This window comes from Trichomycterus rosablanca, chromosome 27 (genome assembly GCF_030014385.1).
Source record: "Trichomycterus rosablanca isolate fTriRos1 chromosome 27, fTriRos1.hap1, whole genome shotgun sequence".
NCBI classification, from domain to species: Eukaryota; Metazoa; Chordata; class Actinopteri; order Siluriformes; family Trichomycteridae; genus Trichomycterus; species Trichomycterus rosablanca.
This window is the reverse complement of record NC_086014.1, coordinates 13710385-13730289: the sequence shown is the minus strand read 5'-3', so window position 1 is coordinate 13730289 and position 19905 is coordinate 13710385. Positions and strand designations below refer to the sequence as shown.

Here is a 19905-nt window from a genome sequence, read left to right as displayed (position 1 = left end):
TATGAGACCTGGGTTTTTTAGTCTTTTTACAGGGCAGGACACCTCTACAACCCACAGCTCTCATATCCTATTATTTGGAACGCCTGCCGTTTGGAGAGGCCGATAGCCCAGGGATCCAAGTCCTTCGTTTCCAGCTCGGGCTGTGAATGATTAATCGCTGGCATGAAAAATTGGATTGTTTTTGTTTTATTATTTTTATTTTTACTCTGATGAAAATCAGACCAGATTTTATAATTAATGCAAAAATCTTTGAACAGCTTTTCTTGTTAACGTCCGTCATCATCATCATCACTGGTAGTGGTCATTTGGGACCACAAATGACCGACCCTTCCGAGTTCCCCAAGCAACAATAAGGTTGGGGGGTGTCAGTAAGTTGTACCAGAGGATTAAGAGGCAGATTCTGAGAACTGCTGGCATGTGGACAAAAGCAGCCTTCTCCTAGAAATCTGATGAGCAATTCATGGATACGTCTCTCCTGGGGGTGGATCTGGAGTTATGGGAATATTACAAATAAGATTTTTTTCTTTATTAATTTAGGGTAAAGGTTTGGGGTAATGAAACACATGGCGTCTTCATGGCGTCATTTACTATTGAACTGTCACGCTGAACGGACTTAAATCTTCAAACAAATGTAACACGACAGACTGAATACAGAAATATATAGTCTATACTCTTGGACAAACCCAAAACTGCTGTCGTAACATTAAAGCAGCAAGAACTAAGATGACCATAGACACATGATCAACCGTGTCTGTAAAGTGGACTGCAGTGCTCTGACCCCCTCTTCGTAGCTATAACAGCCTCCACTCCTCTGGAAAGGCTGGAAAAGAGAATGTGCAAATTTGTGCCTAAGGGACCAAGGGTATTTGTGAGGTCAGGCACAGATTTTTGGTCTCTGGAAGAGAGGTGTCCAAAACTTGTGATTCCATACTTTATTCTTAGTTCCCTAATGTTTCTGGGGATATTTTTAAATTGTCATTGTGTTTGGTTATGAAGTACGAATGCTTTCATTTCATACATACGTCTGTGGTATTTGTATTTGAGTAAAAATAATAATAAATAATATATTTCTTCAACAAACATTGTTTTCATGTTCATAAAATCTTCCCGACACATTCTGAATTCCATTACGGAATGAATAAACTATTTACTGTGTGTTTGTTTGTTTGCTTTCTTTGCATAAATAAAAAAGGAAACGCTTTTCTCCTGATCATTTACAGGTGCGAATAACAAGAGGGTGCTGTGTTCCAAATATCAGACATGTCTACTAGATAGCATGCACTAATGAGTACACTAGCGAGGGTTTCAATGCACACTACGTAGGGCTGTAGAATGCGGTTTGGAACACCGCCCTAACTTTTTGACAAACAATTGCTGCGGTGACTGTAGAGACCGGCACGAGTACGAGTTTATATTTGTTAAAATACTTGCAGAAGTGTACTCGTTAGCGAAAGCACTTAGTATTTGAAATAATATTTGCATGTCAAACTCCCGGTCATTAAAATAAAACAATTAAAAGGACTAAAAACAAACGATAAACGACATGTTGACACTTTATTGTACAGTATATTATTTAACTGTCAATGAGTTTTATTTATTATTATTTATTATTATTTGTTTTTGACTTGTTAATCTACTGTGTCATGGTTACCATGACTAAATTCATGCTGATACAGATCAGACTGCAGGGATTCATCTACAACACTGAGGGGAATCGAACCCTCGCCCAGTGTTTCCCCTCTGCGACCCTGACCATGATTAAGGGGTGATGAAAATGACGTCTTGCTAAACTTCTCACCTCTGATTTGTAAACATTAGTGCTAATAAATCAGATTTATTTTATGTGTGGTTTTAAGTAATTAGTTTGTTTTTCCAGCCTGAGGTGCATACCAGAGAGGGCACAGTTTATTTATTTAATTATTTATTCTACTATTCTATTTCTCTCTGGGTTTGGGACACTGACAAGTGTGCCTCTCAATGGCTAAATGCCCCCATTCCCCCACACATTTACAAACCATGTCAGACTGGCCGATAGCACTAGGGTTAGGGGGTCGCCACATCAAATCTGGTCCACATACCAGACAGGGCACAGTTTATTTATTTATTCTGACAAGTGCGCCTCTCGTTGGCATTCAGCACACATTTACAAACCATGTCAGACTGGCCGATAGCACTGCTGAGATTTGAACCCTGGATCTCCACGTCTCAGCAGTAATGGATCATACTTTATACTTTACTGCGTTTGGACACATGAACATAACTAGTAATATTGACTTGGGCTTCATCATTGTGGCTGTAACAGCCTCCCGTCTTCTAAGAAGGCTTTCCATAACATGTTGGACTGTGTCTGTGGGAATTTGTGAGGTAGTACTTTAATGCATTTTAATGTATTTGTGCTTAATTAAAAATGTAACCTAGACAGCATGGTGGGTAGCACTGTCACCTCACAGCAAAAGAGTCCTGGGTTCAGTTCCCAGGTGGAGCGGTCTGGGTCTGTTTTGTGTGGAGTTTGCATGTTCTTCCCGTTTCTGTGTGGATTTCCTCCAGGAGCTCCGGTTTCCTGCTACAGTACAAAGACATGCAAGTGAGGTGAACTAAAGACACAAAACTGTCCATGACTGTGTTTGGTATTAAACTTGAACTGATGAATCTTGTATAGCAGTAATGTAACCAAAGTGTAAAACATGACGTTAAAATCCTAACAAAGAAATAAATACTGAAAAAAAAACAACCTCTCATTTCACTGTGAACAGGGAAAACAAACTGGAAGATGCTGCAGCCCAGATCTCACAGCAATGGGGATTGGAACACCATCTTCATTTCAAGATAATCGATGGACCCACTGAATGAAGACGCATGATTAAGGTAGGACACGCCCATTATTGTTTAAACACAGAAAGCTCTTATAGGTGTAAAAACGTGTACTGTTGTTAGCACAGTATTGATTATTGGGGAATATTTGCATGTCATCATATCCAGTTATGATGTAACTATGGAGCGTATAATTTATATTAAGCTTATTAATAATTTAATGTTGTTTATATATTATCAGGTTTTGTTTATCTGTTTTCTATGACAGAAGTTTGGCTGGCAGGTCACTTTAGTAAGTGTGGCTAAAGTGTGGTTACTATTATTACCAGTGATTTTAGGTTTTAAACCCCCAGAGTATAAAATAAATCACACTGAGCGTTCATCAACCATTTATACTTGGCATTTCCCAACCACTCCATCTGGGGGGTTACGTATTTTATGTTGACAGTTATTAATTTCTGACATAAATTTGAATGTCCTCACTGCAAAGCTCTGGAGAAATTTCATAACTGTACATGTTGCTTCCAGTGTAGATGTGTTTGGTGATAATATAAACAGGGCCGTGCCTAATATATGGCCTATAAAAGGAAAGAGGTTGTGTAACTAACTTTGTGCTTTACCAAATGAAATTATTTAAAAATAGTATGTTGTGTTTAATCATGTGGCTTATAAAACCTCGTGAAGTTGAAGTTGCTCTACGTCTCTGGTTACGCTTCGAAAGGAAGTTGCTGGAGTGTTTTGTGGCCTACCGTATAAAGAGCTGGTGTCAGATTTGGGACAGACTGGGAGCTGACCTCCTACCGGGCACACGGCTAGTCGAGGCGATCATCAGGCAGAGGATAAAAACGCAGATATGATAGTGGAGATGAGCGTGTGCTGGATAAAGATAATAAAGATAACTTATGTTATATCTTCATGACCAGTCGTGAACGCCACATAGCGGCAAACAGATAAATCTACACTGTCACTAATGTAGTTTCATCACAACACACACACACACTTCTTTTCAGTGCTCTTTATGCCTGGTTTTGTTGCTGTTATACTTACAGAACACTGAAAAATGATATATAATGAATCACACTATATATACATACACACACATTGATCTACGCTTCTCACAAACACCAGCCTGCAGCATAGCTCTACATTTAGTTTTTCATCTGTTATATATTTCTTATGTCTTAAAATGTTAACACTTCATATTTTATATTCTCTCATTTACTTTTATAGTCTATTCTGTTTTATTTGTTGTCTTAATTCCGTTGTACAATTACCTTAATGACAGGAAAGGAATCTTAGCTTCATATCAACACATATTTAAGCTTTATTTAAAACAAATAGCTGAAAAACAGCTTAACGTAGTGAATGTGGCAGTGACATAGAATCGTAAGATAACAAACATAAAACACAGTGTGCAGAACCAGTTAAACATCCAGAATGCTGTAGATTACAGTAGAGGTTATAAGGTGGTAAGTAAACATATTGATCTAAGTGAATAGAGATGCAGCTCTTAGCTATTAAGTTAGTGTTGTTATTGTACTGTAGGATAATAAGCAGATTGTTAGAGTCACACAGATCCACATGTGTAGTGCGTTTAAATGCAGTCAGACTCCATATTTATACAAAACAGCTTTCCTGATGTTGATGCATAATAGTTCTGTCATTCATAATTTAAATGATATAAGTGCATAAAAGATGATTGAATACATTTTTCTGCTTGGATAAGAACAACAGCACGACAGCGATTGTTCATCGAACTGGCGCCTGCACATTTTTAAGATGGGTGAGGGTGAGTCTCAAATCTGCGTCCTGAGCTCTCGTGTTTTCCTGAGGTCACAAGGCTTTTTTGAGTTGACGTTCCTATTCTGTTCTGTTTCCACATTTCCATTCCTGGATGGTGTGATTCTCTGTTTATGTGGATCCACTGTTTTTAGTCTTTAGCTCACACTACAAGTAGCTTCAGATTCTGGCTAGCACATGCTTACATCGCAATTCACTGCGCGCCACTTCAAATCCAGCGGCGCAGCGCAGCACACCTGCACCCCGTCCGGTTGCTCATCGGTCCACAGGGGCCGAAACGGAGCTGCGCAAATCAGTCAGAGGAACAATCCGATGCCATGCAAGAGATGGAGATCGATGTTGAAATGCACCCGAGAGCTCCGAAACAATCCGAGACAGCTGATAGGCATAAATACATCATGTTACCAAGGTGTCCCGAATCAGTTCAGATCTCATAAATCACCACTCGGAACTGGTCTACTGGGAACATCAAACAGAACGTGCTTTGTTCGTTGTTTCTCAATATTTTGTCCTAAATAAAAGAAGAAAATCTTTTAAATTCAGCTTCCAACTCGCATATTAAAACTGTGCAGAGGTTTGCTGTCATGCAACTGTGTGTGCAATTTACTGTGCAAATAAAAAAGCATTTAAAACTTTATCTGTGAGCTGAGCTGAGCTCTAGATTAACTCAGATGACCTGGATTTGAGGAACTGTTAGCATACCAACAGGTGGATTGGTATCCTGGAATTAAAATGCATTTAGATATGGATATAGACATCTTATGGTGATCAACCTCTGCCTTTGTGTTGTGTTTTGGATTCATGGAGAACGCTGCTGGGTGTGCGTGTCCTGTCCGTGTTGCAATGACGTGTAGATTTAGATAACCTCACTTAATTCCACACGCTTTATTTAAAGCACTCAGCTGAAGCAAAGAAGTGTTGTTCACCGATTAGCCAAAACAACAAAACCACTCGCTCCGACCCACTGACATGTGGACTCCACAAGACCTTAAATGTATTTGTATAGCACTTTTACAATAGACATCATCTCAAAGCAACTTTACAGAATCCAGGACCGACAGACCAAAAACCTCCTGTTGAGCAAGCCAAGGGCGACAGTGGCGAGCAGGGACCTCCATCCTCCTCGGGTGGCCTGAAGTCCTGTGTTATCCTGTGCAGGTCCTTCAACCTCCATGTCTCTTCCATGGGTAAACTTTTCCCGGGTGTCAGGTTGTTTAAACGTTCTTGGAGAAAATAGTATTCCTTGCATTAGTTGACGTCCTTTTAGGGCGGCACGGTGGCTCGGTGGGTAGCACGGTCACCTCACAGCAAGAAGGTTTGATTCCCAGGTGGAGCGGTCCGGGTCCTTTCTGTGTGAAGTTTGCATGTTCTCCCCATGTCTGAGTGGGTTTCCTCCCAGAGCCCCGGGTTGAAAGCCTGACGCTAAAATCCAAGTAAATAAATAAAAAAAACCTTCTTTACATTTAAACAGATGTTTATGGGATTTAGTGGACATTTTTCTTACAGTTGTGACCACACACCATTGAGGGTAAATGGCCTTGCTCAAGGGCCCAACAGTGCCAGCCTGGCAGTGGTAGGGCTTGAACTAGTATACTAGTCCAGTACCTTTTCCGCTAAGCTATCACTGCCACTTTGAGGCCTCCAGTGCTATTCGTATTCGTACTTGCACCACTAGATAAGAGGAAGAAGAGGGGAACTGATAACTTTTTCAGCTCAGTTTCAGTGGTCTTGTGTAAAGGTGGTGTCACTGTGAGGCTCCACAGTTTCAGTTCTTTCCTGAACAGGAAATGGCTTAGTTCTTCCAGAAGCCCCCTTTAAGATACTGTTTTGAAGATTATGAACCAGGGGCTTCTCTCCAGCCGGTTGATCTGTAAAGCTCATATAGATATCATACATTGTAAAATTATTCTCTTGATTTGAGCGTCTTGCAGCCCATCAGTCTGGATCTAAATCTCCTCTCTTGCTCTTGTCTCTCGTCTCTTGGGTAAAAGCTTGTGTCTGGGAGGCTAAGTGCTGAACTTTTCCCTAATTTTAGGCATGCAGCCACGCTTTGGACATGATGCCAGGGATGAGCCACGGTTTTCTCCACAGACCATCTGGCTACCGTAACCCTCCAGAGCTTTAAAGCACAATTGCGTCCATACCCAATTGTGTGTGTGTGCGCGTGTTTATGTGTGTGTTTGTGTGTGTGTGTTAGTCATTGCCCACGGATTGACCGTAGCCTTGGCTCTGTATTCAGACATACCACATCCAGTTCCAGCCACGTCTCATCTCTCAAATGAGTAATTTCCCCCTTTCTGGGCATCTTATGAGACGTCCACTTGCCTCCTCTCTTACTAACCAGGGAGAACATTTTTTTTTTGAGAATGGAGGCCAGAGGTTGCATCGTTACCCATTAGGAGAGGGGAATTCTCGACCCGTAGAGTTTGTGTGGTGCTGAGCTTGTGCATGTGTGTGTGTGTGTGGTGGGGGTATGTGTTACTACAGCCCAACTAGGGCAGTCTGGTGAACCTTGGGCTGTTGGAAATGTTCCTGTTAAACTCTTCTCTACCACAACAACCAAAAACTTACTGACTGCTCAGAATGCCTTTATTTGTCATATATACATACACACATGTACAGTACAACTAAATTCTTTCTTCACATATCTTAGCTTGTTTGGCAGCTGGGGTCAGAGCGCAGGGTCAGCCATCGCACAGCGCCCCTGGAGCAGAGAGGGTTAAGGGCCTTGCTCAAGGGCCCAACAGTGGCCGCACGGCAAAGCTTTACCCACCAGGCTACCACTGTCCCTACTATCTGACTCTGCATCTTTAAACCAGCCAGCTAACCTAACGCATGATGAAGAATCACGCTACTCTCTATGTATTTTTCCACCACACATGTTAACACCTTGACCAGGAATTACCTGGCCTCAGGTTGCCTCGCTCAGACAGTCAGCTGTGCCTGTGGAGCGTCTGATCAGATCTGTAGTACCGCTGAGGCTTAAACAAGATCGCCACTTGAGCAGCTCGTTCACACTTGTACAAAAAACTGGCCACCACCACTGGTCATCTGGACCAGAGGTTTTCAACCTTTTTGGACATGCGCCCCCCTTCGTGTGCCAACCGCGAACTTGCGCCACACCCCCCTCCCCTTCGTCAACCACCGCACAGAAATCATTGAGAAAGCTTCTGACAAGCTAAAATAATGTAATTAATATTGTGCACATCATACTGTACATATGATGCAATTTTGCTGATTGAAAATATTACTTTACAAAGATAATACAGTCCGACCCCATCTGAGCCGATTCTATCAGCACATTATATAAATTCGTGGTTCACTTTGGTAAATCGTAAGCGGTTCTTGCTTTTTGATGTAGATGAGAGCAGAAAACGTTACTTCACAGAGTCAAGCATAGACAAAAGTTCATCAATTACTAAGTTGGTTAGTTCGGGATCATCTGCTCTGACTGACTGAAAACGTTTAGCTCCACGGGCAGAACGACTCTGACTCTGTGGTAATACTCAGTATAATTAAGCCTGAGCTTTTTAAGGTAAGCGAGTCACACAAAATGTTCTGTAGTAGTTGGTGTTTATTTACAACCGCATCATTCATTATAACAGTAAACACGGAGAGATGACTGAGAAAAGAAACTTACGCTGCGCTTAAAATGAATCGACTCCCGAGTCACTTATAATACTGTGAACAGAGCGTCTCTCTTAAAGACACAAACACGTCCTATAACAGCGGTCGTTGCTTTTGACACCGGTTTATCTTCGCTGATAGCTCTGGTTTTTTTCAGACGGAACTGAATAACATTAAACGTGCGTGTGAGCGTGGTCAGTTAGACTAATGAAATATGTCTCCCATGGGTAAAAAAATAATTGCTTTAGTTTTAGAAGTAAAAAAATCTCGTAATGCCACGCCCCCCCAGACAAGTACTTGCGCCCCCCCTGGGGGGGCGCGCCCCACAGGTTGAGAACCCCTGATCTGGACTACCAACTGGTGGAGCTATACATTTAAACACACATTTATGGTATCTTACAAATACAGTCCAAGCCATTGAGGGTTAAAGGCCTTGCTCAAGGGCCCAACAGTGCCAACCTGGCAGTAATGCGGCTTCAACTGGGAATGTTAAGAATACTAGTCCAGTACATTAACCGCTCAGCTACCAGCACCACTTTCAGTGCCACCAGTGGTACTCACACCACTAGATAAGAGGAACAAGGGAACTGATAAGGTAGTTTCAGTGGTCTTGTGGAACGAGTGTCTTTTCCCTGAACAGGAAGTAGCTTATTTCTTGCAAAAGACCCTCTTTAGATACTTGTTTGCACAATAGTCAGTGTTTATCATCTGAACGTTGGCTGTGTTCTGATGTTCTAGTGCTGTTTTAAGAGGTCAGCATTTCTGAGTTCTGAGAGCAAAGACGGCCTGCATTTGGAGATCAGTGTGTGTTAGTGTGTGTGTTTGTGTGTCTTGATTAGTACCTTTAATCTTGGGCACCTTTATTTATTATATTATTATTATTTATTATATATACTGTATATTATATATCCTGTGCACAAAGCAAGCTCTATAAAGACATGAAAAAAAAAAACTTCAGTGTTCTGCACCTTCTGCTTTACTTAACAGCTTTGGAATGAACTGGAACATCAGTTGATGCTTATTTGACTAAATGGGCACAAATTCCCATACACAGACACTGTTGTTCTAGCTGAAAAGAAGTCACTTTGAAATGGGACGTCCAAGAAGCTCATGGTCAGGTGTTCAAATAATTTTGGCCACACAGTGTAGGTTTATATCATGTAAATAATTAAAGAGGTGATCTAGTTTACTATAGAGAGATAAATAATACAATCTTGTCTCAGACGATTAAATCATGCTACGCTGCTCAGACTTTTATGATCCAGATAAGCGAATCCAAACTTCAGAACCGACCTGCATTTGTTCCGTTCACTGCTGATCATTTAATACATCAGTCCTCTCTCTCTCTCTCTCTCTCTCTCTCACCTTCATCCACGTCTTATCAAATATAAGGAGATCTATTCAGACTGTTTAGCTGATTACCCAGGATAACCTTTACTCTGCTGTGACCTGGTTCTAATCTGACAATAGTAAACTGTGGATTTAATTCATCTGTCTTGTATCATTCTCTCTTACTGAGCACCAGAATGCTAACGAAACGCTCAGCGTGCCTCCTGCACATCAGGGAATCGCTAAGAGCTGAAATTGTGAAAGCACTAACTGGGTTCTGTAGCTGCTTGACTCACAATGTGCTGTTAAGCCGTGACTCACCAGAACAAAAACCCTCAGCAACTGGTTTCGGGCGCAGATACAGATGTGGAAATCCAGAACGTGAAGCCGTTTCTTTTTTTCAGTTCTCTCTTTTTTCTCCCTTTGTCATCCAATCCGGTTGGGTCCAACTGGAGCTGCTGCCACCCCCGATCGAGGAGGGCAGAGGCTATCGGGCGCCCCCCTCCGACACACATGCACAGGAGAGAGCCTTCCCTAAACTGTTTGCTGCAAACCGTGTATTATTGATTTATTACACCTGTTATTAACTGGTGTGGCTAAAACGCATGAATTTAATAATTTACGTTACTGTTTAATAATAACTTACTAATTTAATTACTATTTATTATTATATGTTTGTGTGTGTGTGTGTATCTATCTATCTATCTATCTATCTATCTATCTATCTATCTATCTATCTATCTATCTATCTATCTATGTATATCTGTCTGTATATCTATCTATCATTCATATACGTATATATATATATATGTGTCTGTCTTTGTCTGTCTATCTGTCTGTCTGTCTGTCTGTCTGTCTGTCTGTCTGTCTGTCTATCTGTCTGCATAGTGTATGTTATATTTAGGACAGGGTTTTTTTTGGTTCTTTAGCACTGCTATAAAAGCATGTTTGCATGTGCTTGTAGTGAGTTTGTCTATTTTATCCAGGTAGTCTGGTTCCCCCTGACCTCCAAAAACATGCAGAAGGTGGACTGGCTACTCCCCAAGTATGAATAAATGAGTAAATGGGTAAGTGTGTGATGCCCTGAAATAGATTGGTGCCCTGTCCAGGGTGTGGTTCTGACTTGAGCCCAGAGTTTCTAGGTAGTGCCGGCCCCGCCATCAAACCGACCACAAGGAACCAGAAAAGAAAAAATCAACACATTTCAAGAATAATTGTTTAATGGTTTTTTTTTTGGAGATACTCTTGACCCAGCTAAAGCATCTCTGTTTTTTGAAAGTGTGGAAGCCACTTCAGCTCTGTTAGGTCTCTGGTAGTATTTTAACTGGCCGAGTCTGGCTGGTTTTCTGCTCTAAAGACTGTTTGTACCCTGAACATTTCAAGGCCTTAACATAGGACCAGAGAACAAGAACGAGCGCTCTAATTCACCATCTTCTCCTTGTTTGACTCCCGTCAGTTAACACATAAATAAACAAACGGAATCCTCCACGGATGCATCCGATAACGTGCAATTTGCACAAATCCTGATTACAAAATCTGCAATCCTAAACATTCTGCCAGGAGGACCTGAGTGCTTTCTGCCATCAGAGAGAGAGAGAGAGAGAGAGAGAGAGAGAGAGAGAGAGAGAGAGAGAGAGAGAGAAGCAGCGAGTGGGAGGGCAGGGCAGACAGAAATACTGAGTCTGATACGCAGAGACGGACAGACAGTCGAGGTGGTCCAAAAAGAAGAACAGATTAGTAGGCCGAAGGTGGTTCTACAAAGGCGCCGTTCGAAGCCGTGAACGTTCAGAACTCTTTTATTCCTCAGCTGGACGCTGACGAAAGAGCCACAGGCAGCTTGGCTGACCTCCTGTATTCATTCAAGCTGCTGAATAATTTGATTTTCTTTTGGCCCGTGAATGATTTAAAACGTAACGCATGTAGGAGCGACCCAGGATTGTACAATGATCAAATCTAAACAATAAATCTGGGCATTAACACAAGGCATCGCTCGCGTGGGTTTTGTAAGGCAGAGAAAATTATTTTTATATATACGCTGTGTGGACAAAAGTATTAGGACACCCAGATTATTGAATGAATGTGTTTCAGCCACATTCTGTGTGATTGCTGTTTTTGTGAGTATTTAGTACATTCAGTCAGTATGTGTTTAATAGAAACATGTGTTCATGGATCAGGTATCACAAACAACAGTCCCAAGGTTGGAAACACATTGCTGATGATCAGACTGGTTTGAGCTAACAAGAACAGCTACTGTAATTCTAATTGTAATTAAATAAACACTTCTTTTAGTTCCTCAGCCCCACAACTCTGGAACTCCCTTCCACAATCGATTTGTGACTGTTCCTCCCTCTCCTCCTTCAAAGGTCAACTAAAAACGTTCCTCCTTACTGCACATTATTCTAATTAATCTGTTAGTTTAGCTTTTTATATATAAAAAATTAACTTATTATTATTGTTATTTATTATTATTATTATTATTTGTGGCTTCATGAACTTCCATTTGCTGATTAATAAACAGTATACTCAAATATATCATTTATAATCAAATATACGGTGTATGTTGTTGGCTATGGCGGTCAAGATCTAGTTTCTTGATTAACTGTTTTGTCCTTAAGCACTTCTGGAAGTTTCAGTAAGATTGGTACTTATTGCATGAGATCTTTCCAACCAGTTGCTATTTGCATGAGATTTACACCGTTTTTTTTTATTTTCAGCATAATATCAAGATCTTTATGAATGTTTATGAAGTATATATGTATATAAAGTGAAGCTCATAAGAAAACCATGATTAAATACTTGATGTGTGCTACTGTTGGATGCTGGCATCTCCCAATGCTTCATTCTATCAAATACTTGGAGAAGCAGAACATCAGGACTCATTATTCCCGGGATTCTTAACCTGTCCTCCGCAGTACAGGCAGGTGTGGTCCAGACTTTAATACAATTGGCCTGTCATCACTGTACATTTGGATGTGTGGCTCAGTCTGTTGGCTTTGGCCACACGTGCAGCCCAGCAAATAAAAAGGTTAAGAATCATTGTGCCAGTTCCTAAGTGTGTGTTTGTGTTTGATTGAACCCTGCCAGTTAATCCGAACGCACGTTAAACATCACTGTGGATCTGTGCTTCGTTGAGAAACAGTACATGTACACAGTCTACACCGATAAGCAATGAACCAGCTGCCCTTTTGGGATACCCCTCAAGCCAACTGCCACCTGGGACTTGGCAATAAAACCAGGATCCTATAAGCTGTGCTGTGTGTGTATTCATGTGTGTGTGTGTTACCACAATTCCATTAAAATTCCAGATTTCAAGAGGACAGTGTGCTCTTATTTCTATTTCCCTTTATTTGTCACCTGCACCACCCCCATGTTGGCAGATGTAGGCTGCAGAATAGCACTCGCCTCCTCCTACCTCCACACTTGCACCTCCCTTTAGGCTGCGTATAGAGGATCACCCTATGCCCTTTGTGCTATGAGAAGAAACCCTAGCCAACCTTCCCTCCCTCAGATGCGATCCATTGTGTCTGTTAGTCATCAGACCTGACTAGTAGCAACTCTCCAGAGCTGCCCAAATATAATTTTTGTAATACAGTGTCATCTTTCTCGAAGCGTATGAATTAAAATATAATTTTTACTTATTTTGTTAGCAGTACTGGTGCACAGATATGAGAGAAAGCACATTTTGTAGACAATGGCAAGATCACGTGTCTGTTTCTTGGTAAGAGCAGATTAAAGAGCAGATTATTTGAGCTAATTAGTAGTTATTATTAATAAGGAATCATTTTAGCATCATTAATGGGTACATGCACATTCTGCAACAACACGTGCTGCTTTTTAGAAAGGTCGCTGCATGGCTTCTTAGTAAGAGAGTGCAGGTGCTAAACTGGCCTGTCTGTAGTCCAGCCCCGTCTCTAATAGAAAGCATAGTAAACATGTAAACCGTAGTAAACATGCACTGGTGCCATTAAATTTAGAAGTTAAATTCATTTCATTGTCATGAAACGTCAGAATGTTAGAAGAGACGTTGTAGCCTAGTGGTTAAGGTACTGGACTAGTAATCAGAAGGTCACTGGTTCAAGCCCTACCACTGGCAGGTTGTCACTGTTGGGCCCTTGAGCAAGACGTCTGCTAAATGCCAAAAATGTAAATGTCATGTTTATCACCGCTTTATTCTGATCAGGCTCACAGTGGGCCCGGTTTCCCCAGAATCTCTGTGCGCATTGCAGCCGATCCATCACAGGCCTTGGCCGCCCCCATCAGACATAGTCAATCACATCTGTACGCAGACGCCTGACCCTGGATCTCAGCGGTACTGGGTTAGCGTAATTTACCACTGGGCCATCGGAGCGACCCATGATTGAGAAGTTGATTAGCTGAAATGTGAAATATCTTTGCACTGTTTTTAATTTGAGTACAGGCTCGTAAAGGGATTTGCAAATCATCGTCTGTCTGGTTTAATTATGTTTACGTTTCCTGATGTCCAAACTGAAGTTTACATCAGTGAAGGATTCATAAATATGAAGTCCATGTGTAATTAGGTCTCCGTCAAAAACTTGCTGTGGATGCCGGAGTGTGTGTTTGACACGTCATCGTGCGCTGGCGCGTACAGTCCATCATGGGATACTTCTCCCTATAATCAACAGCAGCAGTGTAATACTGATGGACGGGTCAACACAGGCTGTGTGTCCAGTACTAACGGTGCTACGTGTGTAAAGCTGAACGTTGCATGTCTCTTTAGTATGGTTTGTTTGTTTAGTGTGTTTATGTGTGTGTGTGTGTGTGTGTGTGTGTGTGTGTGTGTGTGTGTGTGTGTGTATTTAAGGTCATATTAGTTAGACCTATGTGTGATAAGTCTATAATAAGCTGTCCTCTTTTACACGGTGTGTTTGCTTTGTGTGTATCCTTGTGTCTGCATGTGTGTGTGACCCTAAAATCTTATCACCCGAGTCTGGCCCGACTGTGCTCGAGTTTCTACACATGCAATTCAGTTCGCCGCTTAGATAACAGTCGAACCAGTCAGACGCAGCAGGGCTCAGTGCCAAGGCCGGCAGTCTTTAGGGCAGCATGAGTGAACTTTACCCGACTGATTTAAGAGACTTCGGGACCGTCAGATCACCACGCCACGTCTGAAGCTAGGTCATGCAGGATTCGGTTTCACTGCAAGTTCTAGACATGCGCTGGCATGGAAATTGTTTACCAGTATAAATAGCTGGTTTACATACACAGCACATATCTCGTACAATCTCGTAAAGGAAACATATTGTTTTATATATTTTTTTCTTTTTCGGTTGCTCTCGTATTTACGAGTCGCCACAGCGAATCATTCTGTGCTGCATGCCTGATTCAGCACAGTTTTTACATCTTCAGCTCTTCCTATTTTAATTTGCTCCCAATGGCTGGGTAAATCATGTCTGTAAATCAGCGAATTGTACCACTGCGCACTTGTGTATTAGGCTTCTGCACCGCCAACATAATACGTTTGTATTACAGTGTCATATCTCTAATAGAGTATGAACAAATATTATTTTGTTAGCAGTACTTGTGCACAGAAATGAGAGGAAGCCAAGACCATGTGCCACCGGAGCGACCTTTTAGAGACCACCCGAGTGCATCCCATTTTTTTTTGGCATTTTTCCACTCCAATCTAGTCGTATCCAATTACCTGATTGCATTACGCTTCCTCTCTACCGATGGTGACCTCCACTCCTGACTGTGTGGGTTTCCTCCTGGAGCTCTGGTTTCCTCCCACAGTACAAAGACGTCCAAGTGAGGCGAATTGGAGATACAAAATTGTCCATGACATTGACTGTGTGTTTGACTTAATTGTTTAAAGACTAGCTCATAGACTCTTATCAAAACTTTAAACACATTCAGCTTCCTGCTACGTTTAATAAAAGCAGTATAATGTAGTGGAGCGACACGGTGGCTCGGTGGGTAGCACTGTCGCCTCACAGCAAGAAGGTCCTGGAGTTTGCATGTTCTCCCCGTGTCTGTGCGGGTTTCCTCCGGGTGCTCCGGTTTCCTCCCACAGGACGAAGACGTGCAAGTGAGGTGAACTGGAGATTCAAAATGGTCCATGAGTGTGTTTGAGATTAAAGATGTAAGCAGTAACTACCTGTCCTGTCATGAATGTAACCAAAGTGTAAAACATGACGATAAAACCATAATAAATAAATAAATATAATGTAGTGAAAGTGGCTGTAATGTCAAACAGTTAAAGGAACATAAAACCTCATGATTAGAACTTAATTCTTTTTAATTCTTCTTAATTAATTCTTCTTCTTTAAGGTCCAGATGTGCTTATTTGTTACCAGTAAAACCATTGTTAGATTGAAAAAGCTGGTTCAGGTTGGGCAGATCTGAAGCAGCCTTGGAAACAAAAATCTTGGAGACTTGTAAGACTCGAGAACGTTTAGAATGTTCCTCTAATGCATGACAGTGGCTGGGCATCATGGCTGCTGGCGAGCGAGTGCGTGTCTGGTTGTGAAATCCGTCAACGTCATGCCCATCGTTCTGTCTGAATATGTGCCCTCTGTTATCTTACCTCAGATGACTTTTCCCTTATGTGGCACTTTGCAGTGGGTGAGGCTTTTGGCAGAGCAGGTGATTGGGTGCCTCGGAGGCTTGGCTGCTCCGGCGCTGGTGGCTGAACGTTTGCTCGTCCTGCTCAGCGTATGAAGTCGAGACTTGGTTAAAAGAATCAATGAATCCACCATAACCATAATGGCTTTTAGGGCAACGTCATGGCAGCTATAATTGGCACCGATTTTGGCACCGAATTGCTTTTTACGGTGCCAGGTTGGAACAGGATATGTTTGTGCACACACGGGCTGCTCTGTTTATCATAAGCAGACCCTCAGATTCTTTACTTTTCTCAGCCTTTATCTTTTAAATTGAGGTATCTGGATGGAGCAGAGGGGCTTTGGCCAATTTCAGTATGCTTCGCTGGATAGAAGCAGATGTTTTGCAGCTGTGGATTGCATGTGTGCATGTATGCATAAATCAGCTGAGTGTTATCATTTTATGTAATGCCTGTATATGACATCAAACATTCAATCTCCATAAAAAAGTTCATACATTTTTAAAATGAGCCACATTTCTGTATTAATTAATCTCAGAATGTTGTCTGATCTCAAGTTTATTAAGAATTAAAAAGGCAAGGCTGTAATCACACAAGAGATTTGGATTCAGATAGGCTCCAAACGTGCTCCCTTTCAAAATACAGATGTAATAATGATAAATAAACATATTCCATCTTGATCCATGTTGATCTAGCAGGAATGTTGTAGAATGGTAGGGGGTCCCTGGAGATCTGAGATCCACATTTTTACATCAGTTAATGCAGAATATGAGCTGTTTGTATGAAGAGTGTGTGTTTGATTTAATATGCAGGCATTACATGAAATGATAACCCACCACCACCACCGGTAGGGTTGGTCCCGCCCAGTGTTCAATTCATGGCTACGGCCTTGATGCTAGGCATTGTTTGACACACACAATTGGCCGCGTCTGAGAATGGCGGGGTTAGACGGTGAATCGACTGTCTGCCGCTCGAACGGCGATTCCTTCTGTCTGTTCGAGGCGTCGGGCAGAGGAGGGGAAGACTGCGGAGAGTAGAGCGTGCTGGCCGGTTTGGAGATGGGCTCATCGACTTGAGGATGTGACCGTCCTCACCAATGATCCAAATGATCCAGCCATACAAATGGTCTTGGGCACAAATTCCCATACACAGACGTACAGTACTTTAAAGTTTTGTGAGAAGCCTTCTCAGAGGAGCGGCTGTTGTTCTAGTGTTTTATTTGGTATCTAATACACTTACAGTACCGAGATCCTCTTACATTTACACACACAGGGTGTCTTTTGACTGTGAGCTTATAAATATTAAAAGGAATATTTTATAATCTTTAATAATCAGTAAAAACAGACATGTTTATACAGGGAAAAATCTTAGTAGCAAAGGAAGAACATGAACACAGAAAGGACCCCAGTCCCCCTGCCTTCAGTCAGGGAACTGCTAAAAACCTCAAAGTCAAGATTTGCCAGCGATGGGCTACCATATTAGACTGGTGCATCACCTGAATGTCCATCCTGTGAATATATGTTTTAAATTGAAGAACGTGGGAAATTTGTGGGAAATCCGAAGTTTATTTACGCTTAAACCTGCACCGCCAACCCAAGAACTTAATCCACCCCAACACGTAGCGGGCAAGAGAGCGTATCCAGCGCTGGCGTTGAAGTGTGCAGTGTAAATCAAGAGAGATAAAATCCAAACCTACAGAGAATATCAGCGAAATAACACGTTCATCATATAAATCAGAAAGATTCATGCAAACCAAGCGTATCCCATCCCAACCTGAACTAAACCATGTGACCACGGATCCATTCTCATCTCCCGCACCTCTCTCTCTCTCTCGCTCTCTCTCTCGGTCTCTATTTCTTTTCCTGTCCTGTAATTCAACATGACAATCAACGGGAATTGTTTTGTTCTGGCCCATCAATCACTGCGCTTGTGATTGCTTGCAGACGCTTTGGAGCATGAACAGAATTCTTCAGATCCAGGTTCCTGGTGAGCAGAGCCAGTGAACACACACACACACACACACACACACACACACACACACACACACACTGAGAGACTTTAACCCTAATCAGTCGGTTCTACCCCACACTGGCCACATGAGTTTGGATGTTTTTTTTATACAGAACTAATCATGAGCGCACATGTAAATGCACACACTCAGAGCGCACAAAAAAATGATTAGTAATAATTTTCTCCCGCACTCGCAGCCGCCAACCAACACACACCGGTTGTAAAGCGCTGTTTTGATTTGGGACGGACGAGGCTTTTCGAACAGTAAATCTCCCTCAGGCTGGAGCGCTCAATTCTCCACGGCGCATTATTAATCCCGCTCGCATGCATGTGCACAACCTGAAGGGTCGGGTTTTCTGGAGTTCATATATTGTTGAGGTCAGAAGTTTACGTACACTTCATACCGACGTGTATTTTAACGTCCAGTGTATTTAGAAAGCAGCTGTACAGAAATCTCATGCCTAGGGCGACCACGGAACCTGCAGCATTAGATTTGGTGCAGCTTGGATATGCTTATTTCCCCTGGGAACTCGACGACATCCAGGCTGGATGTGGACGGCCTCAGCATTACACACGCCCCCTACGACACCTACGAGAGTGTTCGAGTGTGGCATCGGCCCTGCGATTTTTGTACCTGCCGCAGCGCTACCTGCCGCACCTGATTGAAAGTGCCTCAAATGAGACGAACTGTTTGATATGATGCGGTAAAAGTGACTCAGGCTGTACGAACAATGCTTCACGTGAACAAAACTTACCCTGTGGAGCTTTAGACTGCACTGTAGACCTGATCTAGGCTATTCTTGGTCTTGAACTCAGACTTAAAGCTGATGTTTGTTTATTTATTAGGATTTTAACGTCATGTTTAACGGTAGTTACTCATTACACAAGATTCATCAGTTCACAAGTTTATATCGAACACACTCATGGACAATTCAGTGTCTCCAATTCATCTCACTTGCACGTCTTTGTACTGTGGGAGGAAACCGGAGCTCCCGGAGGAAACCCACGCGGACACGGGGAGAACATGCAAACTCCACACAGAAAGGACCCGGACCGCCCCACCTGAGGATCGAACCCAGGACCTTCTTGCTGTGAGGCGACAGTGCTACCCACTTAGCCACTGTGCCGCCCTGAGTTAAAGCTGATCTTGACTGCAGTTGTAGTGCACAGTCTCAAAACATTCAGATTATTAAGGTTTTTGGGGTGGTGGTGGTGGGGGGGGGGTATTAGTGAGAGAGAGAGAGAAATAGATTCACTCCCTATCTCTGATTCGCCCATCCATCCCTGGCCCCATAAAGCTTTTATCTGCTGTGCTTGCATAAATTGCACATTGTTGGCAACATGAAGCAAGTGTGTGTGTGTGTGTGTGTGTGTGTGCGTGCTGGGGTAAAATTCAGGGCCACGCTGGTCATTCTCTCCGGCGGGGGCGGACCGGTCCTGGCTCTGATGGGAGGATGTTTTCTCTTTTATTTTTGTCTCTGGTGTTTTTTGGGGAGTCGCGCTGTAGGCGCTTAGCACGCCGCAAATAGCACCCCCCGTGACCCGCGCGTATGGGCACGCCACTCAGCGCCGTCTCTGAGTCATGAAGGCAGCACAGGGTAAACACACCCGCTCGCTCGCATGCACACGTCAGCGAACGCTCCGCAGGCCAAACAATTAAAACTAACCATGTGAGAATGTGCGAAAGGTTCGGAGGCCGTAAATCACACGCCGTCCATAAACCTGAAGCGCTATCTGTGAAGACCGAT

At 42.5% G+C, this 19905-nt stretch overlaps 1 long non-coding RNA gene across 1 annotated transcript; it reads right to left on the bottom strand.

Annotated features, from left to right (window-relative positions):
- Positions 1 to 17692: 17692 nt before the first annotated feature.
- On the bottom strand, positions 17693 to 19905 carry LOC134304344 (uncharacterized). Its single transcript, XR_010007820.1, has 2 exons — positions 19825 to 19905; positions 17693 to 18130 (listed from the first exon to the last, which is right to left on the bottom strand). It is a non-coding gene; the product is annotated as an uncharacterized LOC134304344 (long non-coding RNA).